Here is a 19,075-nt window from a genome sequence, read left to right as displayed (position 1 = left end):
GACCCTGCACTCCTCCCAGAGTTGGTGATGGAACCCAGGAGTCCGGATTCCCGGCCCACCCATCCCCCACTCCTGCTATAACCCACTGCACCCCATTCCCTTCCTAAAGTCAGGACTCCTGGGTTCTCTCCCCGGTTCTGGGAGGGGAGTGGGGGCTGGTGGATTATAGCGGGGGGGCTGGGAGCCAGGACTCCTGGGTTCTCTCCCTGGCTGTGGAAGGGGAGTGGGGGCTGGTGGGTTAGAGCAGGGGGGCTGGGAGCCAGGACTCCTGGGTTCCCTCCCCGGTTCAATATTTTCCCAGCCATGACGGGAGGAGCGTCACCTGGCTACACCCCGCTAGCCAATCTGGCCACCAGCCATATCCGCGATAACTACCTACAGTCCCCCGCCGCCCCGGGTGGGGTGGGGTGGGGTGGAAGAGAGAGCCATAGCTGCAGGGGGGGGTCTCCCATCCCTTCCCCTCTCCCCTTGACAGGCGATAACAGGGGTTTGGAAGAACTCAGGAATATTGGGGGGGCCTCTGCCCCCCTCCCAGGGCAATTGCCCCTCTTAAGGGCTGGGTGGAAGGTCCGTGGGGAGGGGGGGTCTACAGGGAGTCCACAAAGTGGCGGGGGGGTCCCGTGACATACAGGAGCGGTTGTGAGTCCGTCTAGTATGCGAGAGGGAAGGGCGGGGGATGGAGCAGCCAGCAGGGGGCAGCAAATACAGAGACACACACAGACACACGCAGACACACACACACACAGAGACACAGAGAGAGACAGAGACACGCAGACACACACACACACAGAGACAGACACACACACAGACACGCAGAGAGACACACACAGAGACATGCAGACACACACACACACACAGGACCACAAAAAGAGAGACAGAGACACGCAGACACACACACACAGAGACACAGACACACACACAGACACGCAGAGAGACACACACACAGACACGCAGAGAGACACACACAGTGGCCTCTATCGTCTCCCTTTCACTGGTGCCTGGGGGGGGAGTCAGCAGGGGGCGCTCTCCCCTGGCAGGCGGGGCTGGTCAGAGGTCGGCGCTAGGGGGCGCTGTGGGGCAGGGAGCGGGGCGGGGCAGCAGGGGGTGCTCTCCCCTGGTAGGCGGGGCTGGCCCCAGGGCGGCGCTAGGGGGCGCTGTGGGGCAGGGAGCGGGGCGGGGGGCTCAGCAGGGGGCGCTCTCCCCTGGCAGGCGGGGCTGGTCAGAGGTCGGCGCTAGGGGGCGCTGTGGGGCAGGGAGCGGGGCGGGGCAGCAGGGGGTGCTCTCCCCTGGTAGGCGGGGCTGGCCCCAGGGCGGCGCTAGGGGGCGCTGTGGGGCAGGGAGCGGGGCGGGGGGCTCAGCAGGGGGCGCTCTCCCCTGGCAGGCGGGGCTGGTCACAGGGCGGCGCTAGGGGGCGCTGTGGGGCAGGGAGGGGGGGGGGTTACGTCTCTCTCGTGTATTTTGTACAACAAGCCGACACTGTGTATATCTCTGTACAGCTCTGACCCCCCCCCGCCCCAAACCTGCCCCCAACCATGTGTAGTGGGTGGGGGAGGGGAACACGGGACCCTCATGTGCCCCCCCTTTCCTCTGGCCATACCCCCTAGGCCTCCCCCCCATTCCCTTCCCCACCCCCACTGACCCTTCCCCCCATCCCCGATCCCACTTACTGCCCCTCCCCCTCCTTTCTTACCCCCACTCCCTCTCCGGCTCCTGCCTGCCCCTCCCGATACTGCCCCCTGGCGCCTCCCCTACAGCCCCGCCCCTCTTCGGCCCCGCCCCTTTATGGCTCCTCCTCCTTCCTGCCCCTCCCCCACCCTCTCCCTGCACAGAGAGCAATAAGGCCCCCAGCCTGCACCCTGGGGTCCCTGCATGAGTGCCAGCCCCTCCCTCTGCAATAAACCCCCCAACCTTCCACCCCCCCAGTGCAAAGGGGCCAGCCCCCCACTCCCCCCAACCTGCACAACCAAGGGAATAAACCACGTTTCTATGATCCTACCGGGCTCCATGTGGCTGTGTGGGATCAGGCTCCGGGATTTCCCCGGTTCCAGGAGGGAAGTAGGGGCTGTTCTGACGCCGTTCCCGGGCTCTGGCTCTGGGATTTACCCAATTCCCGGGGGGAGGGAGCAGCCACTCCCCAGCTCCGGATCCAGCTCCGGGATTTACCCCCCGCCTCTAGGGTGACCAGACAGCAAGTGTGAAAAATCGGGACGGGGGTGTGGGGTAATTGGCACCTATATATGACAAAAGCCCCAAATATCAGGACTGTCCCTATAATATCGGGCCATCTGGTCACCCTATGCCTCCGGGACAAGGGGCTGCCAGTTAACTCCATTCCAGGCCACACCGCTAACCAGTTCCAGGCCTTTTCTCTCGCCGGCGAGGGGGACACGATCCAGCCCCGGGTTTTCCTCAGCCCCACCGGAGAACCTGCCCCAGGGGCCATTCCAGTGCCCACGGGAATCCGGATCCGGGCCTTCCCCGTCTCCAGGTGGCCTCAGCCCCTTCTATCTGCGCCCCCCACCCCTCCGTCTGTCCCCCATCCCCGACACCCCCATCTACCCTCCACTGATCCATCCATCCCCATCCACACCCCTCCATGCATCTCTCCAACCCCATCCACCCCCGCTAGCTACCTCTCCATCTCCATCCACCCCCACTATCTTCCTCTCCATCTCCATCCAACCCCGCTATCTACCTCTCCATCTCCATCCACACCCCTCCATGCATCTCTCCATCCCCACCCACCCCTGCTATCTACCTCTCCATCTCCATCCACCCCCGCTATCTACCTCTCCATCTCCATCCACTCCCCTCCATGCATCTCTCCATCCCCACCCACCCCTCCTATCTACCTCTCCATCTCCATCCACCCCCACTATCTACCTCTCCATCTCCATCCACACCCCTCCATGCATCTCTCCATCCCCACCCACCCCTGCTATCTACCTCTCCATCTCCATCCACCCCCGCTATCTACCTCTCCATCTCCATCCACTCCCCTCCATGCATCTCTCCATCCCCACCCACCCCTGCTATCTACCTCTCCATCTCCATCCACCCCCGCTATCTATCTATCTATCTCTCCATCCCCATCCACACCCCTCCATGCATCTCTCCATCCCCACCCACCCCTGCTATCTACCTCTCCATCTCCATCCACCCCCGCTATCTACCTATCTATCCCCACCAACCCCTGCTATCTACCTCTCCATCTCCATCCACCCCCGCTATCTACCTCTCCATCCCCACCCAACCCTGCTATCTACCTCTCCATCTCCATCCACCCCCGCTATCTACCTATCTATCTCTCCATCCCCATCCACACCCCTCCATGCATCTCTCCATCCCCATCCACCCCCGCTATCTACCTCTCCATCCCCATCCACCCCCGCTATCTACCTCTCCATCTCCATCCACCCCCGCTATCTACCTATCTATCTCTCCATCCCCATCCACACCCCTCCATGCATCTCTCCATCCCCATCCACCCCCGCTATCTACCTCTCCATCTCCATCCACCCCCACTATCTACCTCTCCATCTCCATGCACACCCCTCCATGCATCTTGTTGCGGATTGTGGGGGAGTTAGGGCCCTGCACCCCTCTTCCCGAGATTCACTGCGACTCTCAGCCAACCAGTAAAGCAGAGGGTTTATTTAAGGACAGGAACACAGTCTCAAGCAGAGCGTGTAGGTACGACCAGACCCCCTCAATTAGGTCCCTCTGGGAGGTTCAGGGAGCTTAGACCCCAGCTTGGGGTTCCCTGCGTTGCACCACCCAGCCCCCACCGAAACTAAACTCCAAACTCCTCCCGCTGCTCCTCTCCTTTGTTCAGTCTCCCGGGCAGAAGGTGTTAATTCTCCCCACCCCCGTTCCTGGCTCAGGTTACAGCTCAGGTAGCTTCCTTCAAGGGAAGTCCCACATCCCCACTCCAACCCCCCTGCAACATTCCCAGGTCAAATCTGCCCTGCTCCCTGCTCCGTCACACATCTCTCCATCCCCACCCACCCCTGCTATCTACCTCTTCATCTCCATCCACCCCCGCTATCTACCTCTCCATCTCCATCCACTCCCCTCCATGCATCTCTCCATCCCCATCCACACCTGCTATCTACCTCTCCATCTCCATCCACCCCCGCTATCTATCTATCCCCACCAACCCCTGCTATCTACCTCTCCATCTCCATCCACCCCAGCTATCTACCTATCTATCCCCACCAACCCCTGCTATCTACCTCTCCATCTCCATCCACCCCCGCTATCTACCTATCTATATCTCCATCCCCATCCACACACCTCCATGCATCTCTCCATCCCCATCCACCCCCGCTATCTACCTCTCCATCTCCATCCACCCCCGCTACCTACCTATCTATCTCTCCATCCCCATCTACACCCCTCCATGCATCTCTCCATCCCCATCCACCCCCGCTATCTACCTCTCCATCTCCATCCACCCCCGCTATCTACCTATCTATCCCCACCAACCCCTGCTATCTACCTCTCCATCTCCATCCACCCCCGCTATCTACCTATCTATCCCCACCAACCCCTGCTATCTACCTCTCCATCTCCATCCACCCCAGCTATCTACCTATCTCTCTCTCCATCTCCATCCACCCCCGCTATCTACCTATCTATCTCTCCATCCCCATCCACCCCCGCTATCTACCTCTCCATCTCCATCCACCCCCGCTATCTACCTATCTATCTCTCCATCCCCATCTACACCCCTCCATGCATCTCTCCATCCCCATCCACCCCCGCTATCTACCTCTCCATCTCCATCCACCCCCGCTATCTATCTATCTATCTATCTCTCCATCCCCATCCACACCCCTCCATGCATCTCTCCATCCCCACCCACCCCTGCTATCTACCTCTCCATCTCCATCCACCCCCGCTATCTACCTATCTATCCCCACCAACCCCTGCTATCTACCTCTCCATCTCCATCCACCCCCGCTATCTACCTCTCCATCCCCACCCAACCCTGCTATCTACCTCTCCATCTCCATCCACCCCCGCTATCTACCTATCTCTCCATCCCCATCCACACCCCTCCATGCATCTCTCCATCCCCATCCACCCCCGCTATCTACCTCTCCATCTCCATCCACCCCCGCTATCTACCTATCTATCCCCACCAACCCCTGCTATCTACCTCTCCATCTCCATCCACTCCCCTCCATGCATCTCTCCATCCCCACCCACCCCTCCTATCTACCTCTCCATCTCCATCCACCCCCACTATCTACCTCTCCATCTCCATCCACACCCCTCCATGCATCTCTCCATCCCCACCCACTCCTGCTACCTACCTCTCCATCTCCATCCACCCCCACTATCTACCTCTCCATCTCCATCCACACCCCTACATGCATCTCTCCATCCCCACCCACCCCTGCTATCTACCTCTTCATCTCCATCCACCCCCGCTATCTACCTCTCCATCTCCATCCACTCCCCTCCATGCATCTCTCCATCCCCATCCACCCCTGCTATCTACCTCTCCATCTCCATCCACCCCCGCTATCTATCTATCCCCACCAACCCCTGCTATCTACCTCTCCATCTCCATCCACCCCCACTATCTACCTATCTATCTCTCCATCCCCATCCACCCCGCTATCTACCTCTCCATCTCCATCCACCCCCGCTATCTACCTATCTATCTCTCCATCCCCATCTACACCCCTCCATGCATCTCTCCATCCCCATCCACCCCCGCTATCTACCTCTCCATCTCCATCCACCCCCGCTATCTACCTATCTATCTCTCCATCCCCATCTACACCCCTCCATGCATCTCTCCATCCCCATCCACCCCCGCTATCTACCTCTCCATCTCCATCCACTCCCCTCCATGCATCTCTCCATCCCCATCCACCCCCGCTATCTATCTATCCCCACCAACCCCTGCTATCTACCTCTCCATCTCCATCCACCCCCGCTATCTACCTATCTATCCCCACCAACCCCTGCTATCTACCTCTCCATCTCCATCCACCCCCGCTATCTACCTATCTATCTCTCCATCCCCATCCACACACCTCCATGCATCTCTCCATCCCCATCCACCCCCGCTATCTACCTCTCCATCTCCATCCACCCCCGCTATCTACCTATCTATCTCTCCATCCCCATCTACACCCCTCCATGCATCTCTCCATCCCCATCCACCCCCGCTATCTACCTCTCCATCTCCATCCACCCCCGCTATCTACCTATCTATCTCTCCATCCCCATCTACACCCCTCCATGCATCTCTCCATCCCCACCCACCCCTGCTATCTACCTCTCCATCTCCATCCACCCCCACTAATCTACCTCTCCATCTCCATCCACACCCCTCCATGCATCTCTCCATCCCCACCCACCCCTGCTATCTACCTCTCCATCTCCATCCACCCCCACTATCTACCTCTCCATCTCCATCCACACCCCTCCATGCATCTCTCCATCCCCACCCACCCCTGCTATCTACCTCTCCATCTCCATCCACCCCCGCTATCTACCTCTCCATCTCCATCCACTCCCCTCCATGCATCTCTCCATCCCCACCCACCCCTGCTATCTACCTCTCCATCTCCATCCACCCCCGCTATCTATCTATCTATCAATCTCTCCATCCCCATCCACACCCCTCCATGCATCTCTCCATCCCCACCCACCCCTGCTATCTACCTATCTATCCCCACCAACCCCTGCTATCTACCTCTCCATCTCCATCCACCCCCGCTATCTACCTCTCCATCCCCACCCAACCCTGCTATCTACCTCTCCATCTCCATCCACCCCCGCTATCTACCTATCTATCTCTCCATCCCCATCCACACCCCTCCATGCATCTCTCCATCCCCATCCACCCCCGCTATCTACCTCTCCATCTCCATCCACCCCCGCTATCTACCTATCTATCCCCAACAACCCCTGCTATCTACCTCTCCATCTCCATCCACCCCCGCTATCTACCTATCTATCCCCACCAACCCCTGCTATCTACCTCTCCATCTCCATCCACCCCCGCTATCTACCTATCTATCTCTCCATCCCCATCCACACACCTCCATGCATCTCTCCATCCCCATCCACCCCCGCTATCTACCTCTCCATCTCCATCCACCCCCGCTATCTACCTATCTATCTCTCCATCCCCATCTACACCCCTCCATGCATCTCTCCATCCCCATCCACCCCCGCTATCTACCTCTCCATCTCCATCCACCCCCGCTATCTACCTATCTATCCCCACCAACCCCTGCTATCTACCTCTCCATCTCCATCCACCCCCGCTATCTACCTATCTATCTCTCCATCCCCATCTACACCCCTCCATGCATCTCTCCATCCCCATCCACCCCCGCTATCTACCTCTCCATCTCCATCCACCCCCGCTATCTACCTATCTATCTCTCCATCCCCATCCACACCCCTCCATGCATCTCTCCATCCCCATCCACCCCCGCTATCTACCTCTCCATCTCCATCCACCCCCGCTATCTACCTCTCCATCTCCATCCACCCCCGCTATCTACCTATCTATCCCCACCAACCCCTGCTATCTACCTCTCCATCCTCATCAACCCCAGCTATCTACCTCTCCATCCCCACCCACCCCCGCTATCTACCTCTCCATCCCCACCCACCCCGGCTATCTACCTCTCCATCTCCATCCACCCCCGCTATCTACCTCTCCATCTCCATCCACACCCCTCCATGCATCTCTCCATCCCCACCCACCCCTGCTATCTACCTCTCCATCTCCATCCACCCCCGCTATCTATCTATCCATCCCCATCCACACCCCTCCATGCATCTCTCCTTCCCCACCCACCCCTGCTATCTATCTCTCCATCTCCATCCACCCCCACTATCTACCTATCTATCTCTCCATCCCCATCCACCCCCTCCATGCATCTCTCCATCTATCTGTCCCCATCCACCCCCTCCATGCATCTCTCCATCTATCTATCTATCCCCATGCACCGCCTCCATTCATCTACCTATCTATCCCCATGCACCGCCTCCATTCATCTATCTATCTATCCCCATCCACTCCTGCTATCTATCTATCGATCCCCATCCACCCCCTCTATCTATCTTTCCCCATCCACCCCATCTATCTATCTATCCCCATCCACACCCCTTCCTACACCTCTCCATCTATCTATCTATCTATCCCCATTCACCGCCTCCATTCATCTATCTATCACCATCCACCCCTTCTATCTATCTATATATCTATCTATCCCCATCCATCCCCTCTATTTATCTGTCTATCTATCTATCCCCATCCACCCCAGCTATCTATCTATCCCCATCGACCCCCCTCTATCTATCTATCCATCTATCTATCTATCCCCATCCACCCCCTCTATCTATCTATCCCCATCCACCCCCTCTATCTATCTATCCCCATCCACCGCCTCTATCTATCTATCTATCCCCATCCACCCCCTCTATCTATCAATCTATCTATCCCCTCCACCCCCTCTATCTATCAATCTATCTATCCCCATCCACCCCCTCTATCTATCTTTCTATCCCCATCCACACCTTCTATCCATCTATCCCCATCCACCTCCTCTATCTATCTATCACCATCCACACCTTCTATCCATCTATCCCCATCCACCCCTTCTATCTATCTATCTATCTATCTATCTATCTATCTATCCCCATCCATCCCCTCTATTTATCTGTCTATCTATCTATCCCCATCCACCCCAGCTATCTATCTATCCCCATCGACCCCCCTCTATCTATCTATCCATCTATCTATCTATCCCCATCCACCCCCTCTATCTATCTATCCCCATCCACCCCCTCTATCTATCTATCTATCTATCCCCATCCACCCCCTCTATCTATCAATCTATCTATCCCCATCCACCCCCTCTATCTATCTTTCTATCACTATCCACACCTTCTATCTATCTAGCTATCCCCATCCACCTCCTCTATTTATCTATCTATCCCCATCCACACCTTCTATCCATCTATCCCCATCCACCTCCTCTATCTATCTATCACCATCCACACCTTCTATCTATCTATCCCCATCCATCCCCTCTATTTATCTGTCTATCTATCTATCCCCATCCACCCCAGCTATCTATCTATCCCCATCAACCCCCCTCTATCTATCTATCCATCTATCTATCTATCCCCATCCACCCCCTCTATCTATCTATCCCCATCCACCCCCTCTATCTATCTATCTATCCCCATCTACCCCCTCTATCTATCTATCTATCCCCATCCACCCCCTCTATCTATCAATCTATCTATCCCCATCCACCCCCTCTATCTATCTTTCTATCACTATCCACACCTTCTATCTATCTAGCTATCCCCATCCACACCTTCTATCCATCTATCCCCATCCACCTCCTCTATCTATCTATCACCATCCACACCTTCTATCCATCTATCCCCATCCACCCCTTCTATCTATCTATCTATCTATCTATCTATCCCCATCCATCCCCTCTATTTATCTGTCTATCTATCTATCCCCATCCACCCCAGCTATCTATCTATCCCCATCGACCCCCCTCTATCTATCTATCCATCTATCTATCTATCTATCCCCATCCACCCCCTCTATCTATCTATCCCCATCCACCCCCTCTATCTATCTATCTATCTATCCCCATCCACCCCCTCTATCTATCTATCTATCTATCTATCTATCCCCATCCACCCCCTCTATCTATCTTTCTATCACTATCCACACCTTCTATCTATCTAGCTATCCCCATCCACCTCCTCTATTTATCTATCTATCCCCATCCACACCTTCTATCCATCTATCCCCATCCACCTCCTCTATCTATCTATCACCATCCACACCTTCTATCTATCTATCCCCATCCATCCCCTCTATTTATCTGTCTATCTATCCCCATCCACCCCCTCTATCTATCTATCCCCATCCACCCCCTCTATCTATCTATCCCCATCCACCGCCTCTATCTATCTATCCCCATCCACCGCCTCTATCTATCTATCTATCCCCATCTACCCCCTCTATCTATCTATCTATCCCCATCCACCCCCTCTATCTATCAATCTATCTATCCCCATCCACCCCCTCTATCTATCTTTCTATCACTATCCACACCTTCTATCTATCTAGCTATCCCCATCCATCTCCTCTATTTATCTATCTATCCCCATCCACACCTTCTATCCATCTATCCCCATCCACCTCCTCTATCTATCTATCAATCCCTATCCACCCACATCCACCGCATCTATCTACCTATCTGTCCCCACACACACCATCTATCTATTTATCTATCTATCCGCATCCACCCCCTCTATCTATCTATCCGCATCCACCCCTTCTATCTATCTATCCCCATCCACCCTCTCTATCTATCTATTTATCTCCATCCATCACCTCTATCTTTCTATCTATCTATCTGTCCCCATCCACCCCCTCTATCTATCTATCTATCCCCACAGACACCATCTATCTATCTATCTATCCTCATCCACCCCCTCTATCTATCTATCACCATCCACACCTTCTATCCATCTATCTATCTATCCCCATCCACCGCTTCTATCTATCTGGCTATCTATCTATCCCCATCCACCCCCTCTATCTATCTATCCCCATCCACCCCATCTATCTATCTATCTATATATCCCCATCCACCCCCTCTATCTATCTATCTATCTATCCCCATCCACCCCCTCTATCCATCTATCCCCATCCACCCCCTCTATCCATCTATCAATCCCCATCCACCCCCTCTATCCATCTATCAATCCCCATCCACCCCCTCTATCCATCTATCAATCCCCATCCACCACCTCTATCTATCTGGCTATCTATCTATCCCCATCCACCCCCTCTATCTATCTATCTATCCCCATCTACCCCATCTATATATCTATCCCCACACACACCATCTATCCATCTATCCCCATCCACACCTTCTGTCCATCTATCCCCATCCACACCTTCTGTCCATCTATCTATCTATCCCCATCCACCGCCTCTATCTATCTGTCCCCACACACACACCATCTATCTATTTATCTATCTATCCCCATCCACCCCCATCCACTGCCTCTATCTATCTATCTATCTATCAGGTTGTGACACCCTTATAAAATGATTGGGGGGGATCCAATGCAAAGTTTGTCGTGTCGGGTGTCTTCGGCAGGCTCACGCTGCACTGAACATTGTTGTTATTGTTATGTTGTGGCTATAAGTTCATGTCGACAGTTCTGAGGCTGAACACGAGTCCTCATGGGTTAAAGTCCTCATGACTGGAAAAAGGCCAATGTAGTGCCCGTCTTGAAAAAAGGGAAGAAGGAGGATCCGGGAAACTACAGGCCAGTCAGCCTCACCTCAGTCCCTGGGAAAATCATGGAGCAGGTCCTCAAGGAATCAATTCTGAAGCACTTAGAGGAGAGGAAAGTGATCAGGAACAGTCAGCATGGATTCACCAAGGGCAAGTCATGCCTGACTAACCTAATTGTCTTCTATGAGGAGATAACTGGCTCTGTGGATGAGGGGAAAGCAGTGGACGTGTTATTCCTTGACTTAAGCAAAGCTTTTGATACGGTCTCCCACAGTATTCTTGCTGCCAAGTTAAAGAAGTATGGGCTGGATGAATGGACTGTAAGGTGGATAGAAAGCTGGCTAGATCATTGGGCGTAACGGGTAGTGATCAACGGCTCCATGTCTAGTTGGCAGCCGGTATCAAGCGGAGTGCCCCAGGGGTTGGTCCTGGGGCTGGTTTTGTTCAATATCTTTATTAATGATCTGGAGGATGGCATGGACTGCACCCTCAGCAAGTTTGTAGATGACACTAAACTAGGAGGCGTGGTAGATACGCTAGAGGGTAGGGATCGGATACAGAGGGACCTAGACAAATTAGAGGATTGGGCCAAAAGAAACCTGATAAGGTTCAACAAGGACAAGTGCAGAGTCCTGCACTTAGGACGGAAGAATCCCAGGCACCGCTACAAACTAGGGACCGAGTGGCTAGGCAGCAGTTCTGCAGAAAAGGACCTAGGGGTCTCAGTGGACGAGAAGCTGGATATGAGTCAACAATGCGCCCTTGTTGCCAAGAAGGCTAACGGCATTTTGGGCTGTATAAGTAGGGGCATTGCCAGCAGATCGAGGAACGTGATCGTTCCCCTTTATTCGACAATGGTGAGGCCTCATCTGGAGTACTGTGTCCAGTTTTGGGCCCCACACTACAAGAAGGATGTGGAAAAATTGGAAAGAGTCCAGTGGAGGGCAACAAAAATGATTAGGGGTCTGGAGCACATGACTTATGAGGAGAGGCTGAGGGAACTGGGATTGTTTAGTCTCCAGAAGAGAAGAATGAGGGGGGATTTGATAGCTGCTTTCAACTACCTGAAGGGAGATTCCAAAGGGGATGGAGCTCGGTTGTTCTCAGTGGTGGCAGATGACAGAACAAGGAGCAATGGTCTCAAGTTGCAGTGGGGGAGGTCTAGGTTGGATATTAGGAAACACTATTTCACTAGGAGGGTGGTGAAGCACTGGAATGGGTTCCCTAGGGAGGTGGTGGAATCTCCTTCCTTAGAGGTTTTTAAGGCCCAGCTTGACAAAGCCCTGGCTGGGATGATTTAGTTGGGAATTGGTCCTGCTTTGAGCAGGGGGTTGGACTAGATACCTCCTGAGGTCCCTTCCAACTCTGATATTCTATGATTCTAAAGCAAACCCAGGCAAAAACTCTCCAACCACAGAGGGGCAGTTTGTGACGGGTTGGGTCACAGAACCCCCCTGAGGGCTGCCACCTGATGTGCCAAGGCTACCTCTATTCCTGCTTTCCCTGCCAGCTCAGGACTCCAGCACCCTGTCTTGCTGAGCCAGACTCTCCTGTCTGCTCCAACACGGACCCAGGGTCTGAATTACTTGCCCCAGAGCTGCAAGTTTAACTGAAAACAGCTCACAGACGTGTGCTTGTCTTTAGCGCTCAGATGCCCAACTCCCAATGGGGTCTAAACCCAAATAAATCCGTTTTACCCTGTATCTGTATAAAGCTTATGCAGGGCAAACTCATCAATTGTTCACCCTCTATAACACTGATAGAGAGATATGCACAGTTGTTTGCTCCCCCAGGTATTAATACACACTCTGAGTTAATTAATAAGGAAAAAAGTGATTTTTATTAAATACAGAAAGTAGGATTTAAGTGGTTCCAAGTAGTAACAGACAGAACAAAGTAAGTCACCAAGCAAAATAAAATAAAATGCGCAAATCTCTGTCTAATCAAACTGAATACAGATAATCTCACCCTCAGAGATGCTTCAGTAAGTTTTTTCTCAGACTGGACACCTTCCAGGCCTGGGCACAATTCTTTCCCCTGGTACAGCTCTTGTTCCAGCTCAGGTGGTAGCTAGGGGATTCTTCATGATGGCTCCTCCCTCCTTTGTTCTCTTCCCCCCTTTATATATCTTTTGCATAAGGCGGGAACCCTTTGTCCCTCTGGGTTTCCACACCCCCCCCCCCTGGAAAAGCACCAGCTTAAAGATGGATTCCAGTTCAGGTGACATGATCACATGTCACTGCAAGACTTCATTACTCACTTGCCAGCACACACATATACAGGAAGACTCAAAGGTAAATACAGCCATCTGCAGACAATGGGAGTCATCAAGATTCCAAACCATCATTAATGGCCCACACTTTACACAATTACAATAGGCCCTCAGAGTTACATTTTATATTTCTAGTTTTAGATACAAGAGTGGTACATTTATAGAAATTGGATGATCACACTCAGTAGATTATGAGCTATGTAATGATACCTTACAAGAGACCTTATGCATGAAGCATATCCCAGTTACATTATATTCACTTATTATCATGTTTTTAAAAAACCATATAGACTGCACAACATCACACTCATCCACCGCCTCTATCTGTCTTTCTATCTATCCCCATCCACCCCCTCTATCTATCTATCTAGCCCCATCCACCCCCTCCATCTATCTATCTATCCCCATCCCCCTGTCTATCTATCTACCCATCCCCATCCACCCCCTCTATCTATCTATCTAGCCCCATCCACCCCCTCTATCTATCTATCCATCCCCATCCCCCCGTCTATCTATCTACCCATCCCCATCCACCCCCTCTCTCTATCTATCCCCATCCACCACCTCTATCTATCCCCATCCACCACCTCTATCTATCTATCTATCTATCTCCATCCACCGCCTCTATCTATCTATCTCCATCCACCGCCTCTATCTGTCTTTCTATCTATCCCCATCCACCGCCTCTATCTGTCTTTCTATCTATCTATCCCCGTCCACCCCCTCTATCTATCTATCTATCTATACCCATCCACCCTCTCTATCTATCTACCCTGTTTCCCCGAAAATAAGACAGTGTCTTATATTAATTTTTGCTCCCAAAGATGCGCTAGGTCTTATTTTCAGGGGATGTCTTATTTTTCAGAAATGAAAAATGCCTTATTATCGGGGAGGTCTTATTATCGGGGGGATGCCTTATATTACAACGAGAGGCAAAACTGTAAGTAGGCCTTATTTTCGGAGGATGTCTTATTTTCGGGGAAACAGGGTATCTATCTATCTATCCCCATCCACCCCCTCTAATATCTATCTATCTATCTATCTATCTATCCCCATCCACCCCCTCTAATATCTATCTATCTATCCCCATCCACAACCTCTATCTATCTATCCCCTCCCCTCCTCTATCTATCTATCCCCATCCACCGCCTCTATCTGTCTTTCTGTCTATCCCCATCCACCGCCTCTATCTATCTATCCCCATCCACTGCCTCTATCTGTCTTTCTGTCTATCCCCATCCACCCCCTCTATCTATTTATCTATCCCCATCCACCCCCTCTATCTATCTATCTATCCCCATCCACCCCCTCTATCTATCTATCCATCCCCATCCACCCCCCGCCTCTATCTATCCCCATCCACCCCCTCTATCTATCTATCTATCTATCCCCGTCCACCCCATCTATCTGTCTATCTATCTATCTATCGTGACAAAGGTCCTCCTCTATCTTGGTGGGTCCTGCGCTTATTGGCGGATTTTCTTGCCTCAGAGGTTCACCATGTGGGTTGGGGAACAGCCCAGTGACCTTCTCCTCTGGGAGAACCCACAGTCCAGGTCAATTGGGAGGTTTGGGGGGACTCCAGGCCCACCCTCTACTCCAGGTTCTAGCCCAGGGCCCTGTGGACTGCAGCTATCTATAGTGCCTCCTGTAACAGCTGCATGACAGCTACAATTCCCTGGGCTACTTCCCCATGGCCTCCTCCAAACACCTTTCTTATTCTCACCACAGGACCTTCCTCCTGGGGTCTGATAACGCTTGTGCTCCTCAGTCCTCCAGCAGCACACCCTCTCACTCTCAGCTCCTTGCACCTCTTGCTCCCAGCTCCTCACACTCCCACCACAAACTGAAGTGAGCTCCTTTTAAAACCCAGGTGCCCTGATTAGCCTGCCTTAATTGATTCTAGCAGCTTCTTCTTAATTGGCTCCAGGTGTCCTAATTAGCCTGCCTGCCTTAACTGGTTCTAGCAGGTTCCTGATTACTCTAGTGCAGCCCCTGCTCTGGTCACTCAGGGAACAGAAAACTACTCATCCAGTGACTAGTATATTTGCCCTCTACCAGACTCCTGTACCCCACTGGTCTGGGTCTGTCACATATCCCTCCCCCCTGCTCAGCGCCAAGGGGTTGGGCAGCTTGGGACGCCAGACAGTGCACACGTGACAAGCCATCTGCATTGCCATGACAGCTCCCTGCTCTGTGTTGCACATGGAACTGGAAAGGTTGGAGGGATAAGAACCATCTGGTCACCCTTGTGTTCTTCTCCTTGTTACGCTGCATCCATTGAAAAGGGGCATGGTCGGTCATGAGGACAAATCTGCGCCCGAGCAGGTAGTAGCGCAATGTTTCCATGGCCCATTTTACAGTGAGGCATTCGCTCTCCACCACTGCATATTTTTGTTCTTGGAAGGAGTTTCCGACTGTGGTATAGAATTGGGTGTTTCTCCTCCCCGACCATCTGTGATAGAACGGCCCCCAACCCTACTTCCCATGCATCCGTCTGCAGGATAAACTCCTTGGTGAAATCAGGGGCTATCAGTACGGGGTTACTGCAGAGGGCAGTCCGTAGGTCTGTGAATGCCTCCTCTGCTGCGTCAGACCATCTCACCAGATCAGGTCCACGGGCTTTCACGAGGTCTGTCAGGGGGCTTGCCCTTGTGGCAAAGTGGGGGATAAATCGTCGGTAATACCCCACCACACCTAGGAACGCCCGGACTTGTTTCTTGCGACTTGGTCGGGGCCAGTTTTGGATGGCCTCTAACTTGTTCACTTGGGGTTTTACCAAACCTTTTCCCACAATGTAGCCAAGATATTTGGCCTCTGTAAACCCTACAGCACACTTGGCAGGGTTTGCTGTAAGGCCAGCTCACCTGAAGGTATCGAGGACTGCCTCCACCTTCTCCAGGTGGGTTTCCCAATCTGGGGTATGAATGACCACATCGTCCAAGTAGGCAGCAGCATAACTGTTATGTGGGCGTAATAGCTTGTCCATGAGGCGCTGGAAGGTAGCTGGGGCCCCATGTAGTCCAAAAGGGAGGACAGTATATTGAAAAAGACCCTCTGGTGTAGAGAACGCAGCCTTTTCCTTTGCATCTTCTGCAAGGGGAATCTGCCAGTACCCCTTTGTCAAGTCTAGGGTAGTCAAGTACCGGGCATTACCCAGATGGTCCACTAGCTCATCTATGCGAGGTATGGGGTACGCGTTGAACTGGGATACTTCGTTTAGTCGCCGGAAGTCGTTGCAAAATCTTGTGGTGCCATCAGGTTTGGGCACCAGCACGATTGGGCTGGACCACTGACTGTGGGATTCTTCGATGATCCCCAACTCCAGCATTTCTTTTACTTCTGCTTTTATTTCCTCCCTTTTTGCCGCTGGCACCCGATAGGGCCTCATTGTAAGTCTGGCCCCAGGGTTCGTGACGATGTGGTGATATGTCTCGGTTGTTCGACCCGGTTTTGTCGAGAACACATCTTGGTTCCGGAAGATCATCTCAGACACCTCATTCTTCTGGTCTGGTGTTAAATCGGGAGACACTCTCACCTGTTTGGAAGGCTTGTTTTCCTGGGTTAGGGCTTTTTGGACCGTTGTGCATGCCTCTTGTGCATGCCAGGGTTTCAGAAGGTTAATGTGATAAATCTGTTCTTGTTTTCTGCGTCCTGGCTGCCGCACCTTGTAGGTTACTTCCCCCACGGGTTCAACCACCTCATAGGGCCCCTGCCATTGGGCCAGAAGCTTGCTTTCTGCCGTGGGTACCAACACCATAACCCGATCCCCTGGTTGGAACTGTCGCACTTTTGCCTGGCGATTGTAATGGGTTCGCTGGGCCTCCTGGGCCTTCTCCAAATGTTCCCGTACAATAGGGGTAACCCGGGCTATCCAGTCTCGCATCTGCATTACATGCTCTATTATGTATCAGAGGGGTAGCCGTGTTAGTCTGAATCTGTAAAAAGTAACAGAGGGGCCTGTGGCACCTTTGAGACTAACAGAAGTATTGGGAGCATAAGCGTTCGTGGGTAAGAACCTCACTTGCATCTGAAGAAGTGAGGTTCTTACCCACAAAAGCTTATGCTCCCAATACTTCTGTTAGTCTCAAAGGTGCCACAGGACCCTCTGTTACTTTATGCTCTATTATATTTCGCCCCTCATTGGGTTTCTCTTCCCAGATCTCTTTGGCGATATCTAGTATGCCATGGGGGTGACGCCCGTATAATAACTCGAAGGGGGAAAACCCAGTTGAGGCCTGTGGTACCTCCCGGATAGCGAACATAAGGTAAGGTAGTAGGGTGTCCCAATCCTTCCCGTCCCGACTTACCACCTTCCTTATCATAGCCTTGAGGGTTCGGTTAAACCTTTCTACCAACCCATCAGTCTGCGGATGGTAGACCGAAGTTCTCAGGGTATGTATATGGAGCAGCGTGCAGAGGTCCTTCATTAGCTTCGACATAAATGGGGTTCCTTGGTCAGTTAATATCTCCTTCGGTAGCCCATTCGGGCAAAGATCCCCACCAGCTCTTTAGCTATAGTTTTAGAGGCTGTGTTCCGCAGGGGGATGGCTTCTGGGTAGCGAGTAGCATAGTCCAAAACAACAAGTATATATTGGTGGCCCCGAGCCGTCTTCTCCAGGGGTCCCCCTAGGTCCATGGCTATTCGCTCGAAGGGGACCTCTATGATGGGAAGGGATACTAAAGGTGCCCTCAAGTGGGGACGGGGACTGTGCAGCTGACACTCCGGGCAGGAGGCACAGTACCTCCGCACTTCTTCCTTTACTCCGGGCCAGAAGAACCGTCGTATGACTCATGCCAGGGTCTTCTCTACCCCCAAATGCCCCCCAAAAAGATGACCATGAGCAAGACTTAATACAGCGTTCTGGTGTTTTTGAGGTACTAGGATCTGCTGTACCTTCTGCCCCTGTATTGCTGCAACCCGGTATAAGAGATCCTTCTTCATTATGAAGTAGGGTCCTGGTCCCTGGGTTTTCCCTTCCACGGGGACCCCATCTATTTCAGTCACCTCCTTCCTAATGTTGTCATACCTTGGGTCTTCTGCCTGGTCCGGTCCAAAATTTCCTCTCCCGGGGCTAATCTGCCCAAGATCTAGGGGCCCAGTCTCTGTTGCCTCTACTGGTTCAGAAGCATTAGGGTGGGGGTCAGACTCAGGTGCTTCTCCCTCCTGCGTGGCCTCCTTTTCAGCTGCGCGGGTCCGCCTACCTGCAAGAGCGACCCTCTGGCTTTGGCTCTGGATGCCTCACCAATTTTAGGGTCCCCATCTTTCTCCAATCCCCCTACTGGGAGTAAGTTTCCAAACCCTGGGAAGTCCCTCCCTATGAGCACCGGGTATGGGAGTTTAGGGACTACACCTGCTGCTACCTCAGTAGTGTTCCCTTGGATCTCGATTTTTACTGGGATGGTGGGGTAGTAACTAACTGTCCCATGGACACATGTTATCCCCGTACGTTTAGCCTGCAGCAGCTGACTACGC

The sequence above is a fragment of the Chrysemys picta genome, chromosome 16 (genome assembly GCF_011386835.1).
Source record: "Chrysemys picta bellii isolate R12L10 chromosome 16, ASM1138683v2, whole genome shotgun sequence".
Classification (NCBI taxonomy): domain Eukaryota; kingdom Metazoa; phylum Chordata; order Testudines; family Emydidae; genus Chrysemys; species Chrysemys picta.
This window is presented reverse-complemented; position numbering follows the sequence as displayed.